The following is a 7,844-nucleotide window of genomic DNA, read 5'->3' as shown; positions in this document are numbered from 1 at the left end:
TCAGTTAGGTCGAGTCTTTTGCATCCAAAACTTTTTAGATGCACCACGAGCATTGGAGTTTTTATTCACTTGAGAATGATTACCAACTCCAAGATTGGAATAAAGGTTTAAAGCCTTTACCAAATCACCAATAAGTACCATAGGATCAAGTGCTTGAGACACAGGTACTTTTGGTTTGTTTGCTCTCTTTGCAGCTTGCAACTTGTAGCAATTTGGACGTATGTGTCCAGTCTTTCTACAAAAATGACAAACCCATGCAAGTTTATCATGTGTCTTGTCCTTAGATAGGGTAGGCTTCTTAGGCTTAGATTCTTTCAGATTAACCCTATTCTTCCTAGATGATGAACCTTCTAAGGGTTTAGCAACCTCACTCACAGAGGGTTTGACAGTTTCACTCACTATCTCACTCACTGAAGGTTCAGAAAAAGAAGATGAAGGAACAAACTTAGTGGAATGAGGAGCAGACACACAGATGCTATCAACATAACCTAAACCAGTTTTGTCAGAAGATGACTTTTGAACACTCAGCATTTGATCAAGTTTAGAACTAGCAGATCTAGCAATAGATAAATCAAGTTCCAAAGATTTAACTTTATCAAGTAAAAGCATGTTTTCAGTTTTCACATTGTTCAAAAGATCATTAGCATCAAACAATTTAACAAGCAAATTTTTCTTTTCAAACTCAAGAGATTCAATTTTCTTTAGGCCAAGTTCAACATTCATAGCATCATTTGCAGCAACTTTGCAAAGTTTGTTATAGGCCTCTTGAAGATCTGCATCTTCAGAGAGTTCCCTATCAGAAGGGTTCTCTTCAACAGATATGCTCTCATCAACTACAGCAGTAGAAGTGAAAGCAATGAAGTTTCTGTCCTCATTACAATCGGACTCATGATCAGAAACTTCACCATCACTAAGGGTTACAGCCATAGCCTTACCCATAGACTTCAAATAGGTTGGACATTCAGATTTCATGTGTCCATACCCTTGACATCCAAAACATTGAGAGCCCAAAGAATTATTGGAAGATTGACCTACTCTTTCTCTAGGTTTATCATTGTTATTAACCTTAGTGGGATCATGCTTCCTAAAATTTCTAGGTTCAGCAGTGTTTGTGCCTCTTGCCTTTCTATTGTTATTCCTGAGAAAGTTTCTAAAGTTCTTGGCAAGATAGGCAATCTCTGTAGCAGAGAGCTCATCATCAAATCCACCACTATCAACATCATCAACTGACTTAAGAGCCATTGATTTGGATTTGGTAGTTTTGGGTAGATCCAACTCATAGGATTGAAGAGATCCTACAAGCTCATCAACAGGGATGGAGTCCACATCCTTACTTTCAGTAATGGCAGTCACCTTGGGTCTAAAGTCTTCAGTCAAAGATCTAAGAATCTTCCTAACAATTTTAGGTTGATCATAGATTTCACCCAAGTTAAAAGCAGAATTAACAATATCATTCAGTTTAGCATAGAATTCATCAAAAGATTCATCATCAGACATCCTAATGCTTTCAAATTTAGAAGTCAATTGCTGCAATTTATTTATTTTGACAGCCTTTGTGCCTTCATGCACAGTCTGGAGGATATTCCAAGCAAGTATGAGCGATCTCAACATTCGAGATTCTCTTAAATTCCTCCATAGAAACAGCGTTAAAAATCGCATTCATAGCCTTGCTATTAAACGAAGCTGCTTCTTTTTGAGAAGTTTGCCACTCACTAACAGGAGTAGTGGGCTTCTCCCATCCGTATTCAACGGAGTTCCACACTCTCTCATCAATGGATTTCAGGAAGGCTTTCATCCTTACTTTCCAGTAAGCATAATTATTCCCATCAAAGTGAGGAGGAATAACTAGAGAGTGTCCGTGTTCCATGACAACAGGGGTCAAGGATCAGCTCAGTGATCAAAGGATCAACAACAAAAGAGCTACCCGCTTTGATACCACTTGACAGTTTTTAGACCCCTTAAACAATTGATTAAACCTAGGTAATTAGCCAAGTTGTTACTTAGTCCAATTAAACAAGTCTAGGTTATCACAATATAAAGATCAAATCATGCAAAGCAGCGGAAAATAAATAACACAAGATATGATCACCCAGGAAACCAAACCGGTAAAAACCTGGAGAGGATTTGACCTAGCTATCCTCAAGGTAAACTTGAATCCACTATCTTGAAAGAATCGAAATTCATACAAAAGGACTTACAAGCACCCCCGCTTGACTTCCTAATGCTACCAACCAGTAGAACTTACTGACACGACCACGTGCAATCTCCGAATCCACGGACTCCTTCTTTCTTGGATTCCCACCAGCTACAAGCACCCCCGCTTGTGTATTCTTTAAACTTTAATGGCAGCAACTGAATTGATCATCAAGGTGTAGAAAATATCTCCTCCTTGAAAACCCTAAGTTTGTGTAAAGGAAAGCTCCTCTAGATCTCACAAGAGATTTACACAAACCGCAATATGAGCAACACTAAAACGTGACTAGGGTTTGCCTTTTATACTTAGGACAAATAAGAAACCCTAAAAACGTTTTAAAACAAATAGGGCTGAGTTGGAAAATTCTACAGAAAAGCGATCTGCCCGAGCTTCGATCGGTCGAGCCTAAGCTTCGATCGATCGAGCCAGGCCGAAAGCCACAGTGCTTCCTGCTTTACACTCGATTCCAACTTTACATTAACATACAACTTTAAGCTAGCTTTAAACACTTCTAAACACATTGTTTTGATCATGGTTTGCCAACAATACAAATTAGAGTTCTAAATACATAAAATCCTAAACTTTAGAACCTAACATAACTCTTCCTTTATCCCCTCATCTTCCTTTTATTTTCCTTTTATTTTGACTCTTTTTATCCCCATCCTCTTACTATAAATTTCCTATTCTCTCTCATTCTATACATATTTTTCGATACAAAAAAGGTTATTACACACACACACACACACTCTCTCTCTCTCTCTCTCTCTCTCTCCCATTTTTTTTGTGGATTTTTTTTTTTTTGGATTTTTTTTTTTTTTTTTTTTATATATATATATATATATAGTATATAAGAATATAATGTTATTATATAGCATGACTTGGATAATTTGGTGTGACTATAATCACATTTTGGGCTTTGCTCATCATCTTTCTTCTTTTATCTTTCTATTTTCTCACTTACATGAATGGGCCATTAATTTCAATTTTTTGTATATTTTGCCCAAATTTAATAGTGTTAGTGAAAGTTTCATTAGTTTATTATGTTTAATGCAGATTAGAATTGTATAGGCATTGAAAGTATAAATGGAGGCGCATACACCTTTATGTTTTTCTTTTTTGGAAAACAATGTTCAGTAAAAATATAGTGTAAATGTAATAAATTCAAATATAAGGGTAACCTTTTTGAGGTTTACTTTTCCTCAAGGTGGAACAAAATAGACCAAAGTGCCTTCATATACTGGAAGTGTTTCTCACTAAGTCTATATGTTTTGCTACATATTTTACATGGTTCTAATATGAAATATTTCTACTATTGTGATATGCCATTTGTCATTCACCAACCTTCCAATAAGGAAAGCTTAATGTATATCCATTTAAATTTAATTAATATTTTCATGATTTATTTAATTATTATTATTTATTTCTTTTCAATAATAAATAATTTTATTCTCTTAAACTTAATGGGAACCACTTAGATTTAGACGTGTAAATGCCAAGCCAACTATGTAAATGCCAAGAAAGATATCTAATAGCCAATGAGTCACAAGAGCAAAAGGTGTTGGTTGATGCTCTAATGTCTAGAAAGCAAACTAACATGTAAATTCAAAGGTAGTAAATGTAAAGAGAGAGAGAGAGAGAGAGTGTGAGAGAGATTTTTTTTTTTTTTTTTTTTTTTGTGGAAAAACTATGTATAGAATGGGAGAGAGAATGAAAAATTTATAGTAAGAGGATGAGAATAAGAACCAAAATGAAGGAAGATAAATGGATAGAGGAATAGTAACACTAAGGTAGAGAATTGTGTGGAGATGAAAAGGTAAAATGCATGGAGAAATGTTAGAGAAAGTGTAACAATAAATTGGAGAATTAATAATTAAAAAAAGTTAAAAACAAGAGAGGGAGATAATATTTTGATTTTTAAATAATGAATTTTTTAATTAACTCTATCTTTCTAAAAAAAAAAGTGATTATTCTCTCTCTCTCTCTCTCTCTCTCTCTCTCTCTCTCTCTCTCTCTCTCTCTATTATTTATTATTTCTTGCAACTTTACTTTAGTTTGATGAACAGTGGCGGCTCCACCTCTAAGCTAGATTGGTCCTGTGACCACCCTGACTTGGAAAAAAATGTATATATTTGCCACCAAAAAAAAATTATATACTAAACTAACCTATTGTGACCACCCTAATAAAAATATTTGACACCTTGACTTAAAAATTACAAGAATTGAAGTTTAATAAAAATAAGAGTATTGCTACATATACAACAATTTAACAACAAATCCTATGTAATAAGCAGTTATGGATTCTAATTTGATCCCAACACTAACGTCAGTTTTAAACCTTCTAATAACAGCTTGACATATAAGATTTTTTGTGAAAATGTTGTGAACATAGCATTACTCCAAAAATAATTTTGCCCCCCAAACATAATCCTTAATCTTTAACCCCTTAAAAAAAAAAAACAAAAAAAAAATTAATAACAACAATAAAAATTATCCAAAATAACCAAAAAAAATAAAAACAAAACAAAACTAAACAACAAGTGAACAAATTATTCAACAAAAAATCTATTCAAAAAAAAATTCCGTAATCATTTAAATTTGTAACTCATTCAGCCCATTATATATATAAAAAAAAAAATCTATAATTTCATTTTTCCTTAAAAAACAATACCAAGAAAATTAATGTGGTCATAAATTCTTCTTAATGACTACCCTAAAAAAATTTCCAAGATGAATCATTATATATTTTTTATAACACTATTTTGAGTTAATATGATTTGGTAGTGTGTGTTTTGAGTTCTCCATCACAAGCTCTCTATCTCTCTCTCTCTCTCTCTCTCTCTCTCTCTCTCTCTCTCTCTGCTTTTTTTTTTTTTTGACATAATACTTAGTTATTTTGAAAGTTTGAATTTGAATTTATATCAAAATACAATCTTGCTATGTATTTAAATATGTCTACTAACTATTTGAGTAATATCAAGTGTAATTTGTGATAAGTTTTGATTATTATGATAATCTCCTTTAAAAGAATGAGAAAATTGAATAATATATTTTAAACTTAGAGTTTAGTTGTAAAACGAAAAATATGTATATAACGTACCATAATATAATTTATAAAATATGGACCACCTCAAAAAAGAATAATATCAATCAAACACACCAAAAATATTAAAATGATATATTTGTAAAGATGTATAGATGAAAAATAATTTAAGAAATTTTTTAATTTATAGGAAGAACAAATTATCTTCCAAAAAATTAAAAATAAAAAAAAACTATACATTATACCACAAATACAAAATACTTATTTATTCTCACGCATCGTATAAGTTTGCGACTAGTAAAAATAATGTTTCTGGTAAACTCAAGTCTCAAGTAAAAGAAATATTACACTAATTACAACTAGCCCCCTTAGCAAATTCCTTGCCGCCAGAAGGGGGGGTGGGTGGGGGGTGTTGATATAATTCATATGTTTTCATAGAATTTTTAAGAAATGAGTTTGTAAGGACGCAATTTGAGTCCCTAGCCCAAAGGATAAATGAACGTGGGCCCAAAAGCTCAATACAATGAATGGGTTGGAAAACTGGGCTTAAATGAGTTGGACAACAAATAAAATGGGTTCAGATGACAAAAAAAGGAAGATAGATTGATTTAGACTAAAGAAAATTGTCCTCGGCACAATCCAAGAAGATCAACTCTTATATATTTCTCTTAAGTTTGATTACAAATTCAGTTCTTGATTGCTATAGTGTTTTCCTCTTGATTTCTCGATCTCTTCTCCATGGAGGGTTTCTTACATTATATAGTTCTCTTTAGACGATCTTGGCCCTCCACTTGTTGATCATCCAAACCACTATTTGAGTGCTTGTCCCATCGGACACCCTCCCAGGCTCTTTGTGCGTTGGGGCAGCCAATGCAGCACTGTTCAGGGGTTTTCTCCATATTAATGCAGCTAGAAAGTTAGCTGCAGAGCATTTAATGCGATGGTAGCAGCTTTCCTTTGAGATATTTCATAGCCTCCCTCTGTCCTGTTTCTTTTGGATACTTATCCTCATCAATGGAATCGTCCAGAATGTTGCTCCTAGTGTTAGACCACATCTTTTGGCCTCAACTTTGCTCAGCCAAGGAAGTACTCCTCCTCGGACAGCCTTCTCGAATGGTTATGATCAGACCTTACCTCTTTACTTACCAATATGGATTCTTCGGAATGTGTTTACCCGTCCTCGGACTATTCATGTCCTCAGATTGGGCCCCTAGCCCAATATATACATAGATATGTACTCTTGAACCTATCACCCCTATAATAGCCCCTCAAGATTCTTCTTTCTGGCTCTTCAAGAAGAAAGGAGGATTTTGATGTCACTATAGCTTCTCTGTGTTCATTGTGTACCACCTCTAACTGCGAAGATGCCTTTTTAACTGCCCAAGACACGCTCCTGATGCTTCGGCATTCGAGACACGCCTTTATTAAATTTTTACGGCTCACTGTCCCCCACGTTCTATGACATGATGCAGATCCAACGGTTTAGGACTTCGCTAGGGCTCAGGCGGGAGTTTTCCCGCTTGTAATTATCTCTTTGATATAAATACTGCCCAAATCAATCGTCCTCCTTACCTTAGCACTTATATACTGAACCTACAAACTTACCCAAACTACTTGTGCCCTCATAAATACTAAGAGCTAGTCCGAGGAGATTTGTCTTCTTCATGTAAGTCTTTATCAACATTTTCACTTATTTTTCCAACTACTTTTCTTTTCTCTATCTTTTTCTCCTCGGCTCTTCTTTCTTCTCCTTATCTTCTTAGCACTTCCAAATCCCTCTTAGGAATGGGTAGATTTGCTAGTCTGGTAGATTCTGAGGAAGGTTTAGTGAGTTTTAGAGCTCAGAATAGGATCCCTTCAAGAGTAGTCATTAGATACTGTAAAGAGGGGGAGTGACATGAAAGAAGGCAAGAGGGAGAAGTGGTAATCCAAATGATTGCCTTCATAGAAGGTGGGATGAGGATTCCCATGGGCACCGTCACTAGGGATTACCTTAGGGCTTATAGGTTAGCTCCCACCCAATGCGCCCCAAACATATTCAGAATCTTAGGGAATGTAGATGCCCTTAACGAGAAAATGGGCTTAGGGCTAACCCACCACGATGTCAATTGGATCTACAATCTCCACCACCTAAAGGGGCAGGGGTATTACCTAAAATTTAGGTACCCTGAATTTAGGCTCATCCAGTGCCTCCCCGATTCCAACAAGGGCCTAAACAAGGATTTCCTGATCGTGTCAAATAAGTGACATGATGGCCTCCCCTGCCTGACGAGAGAAGGGAAACCAGGTGGGGCTCTAGTTTTAGGTTAATTATTTCAAAATCATATCCTTTTCTTTTTCTTAGGTTTATGTCTGTATATAAGTTTTCCTTTGATTCGTGCTATGCCATGTTGACAATATTTTTTGTTTTTCTCAATGATTTTGCAGATAAGAACGCTACTATTCCCAATTTCGGTCTTGTTAACCAGCAAAGTTTATACAAGATACTGAAGGCCGAGGTGTTCATTCATAATGACGATCAGCTCAAAGCAGCACACTTGATTCTTAATTACAAACCCATATCCAAGAGCTTCCAAGCGCCGAAGTGCATTATAAAAGCCAAGGACCCAC

Source organism: Quercus lobata, chromosome 6, assembly GCF_001633185.2.
Source record: "Quercus lobata isolate SW786 chromosome 6, ValleyOak3.0 Primary Assembly, whole genome shotgun sequence".
NCBI classification, from domain to species: Eukaryota; Viridiplantae; Streptophyta; class Magnoliopsida; order Fagales; family Fagaceae; genus Quercus; species Quercus lobata.
Note: the sequence above shows the minus strand (reverse complement) of the source record.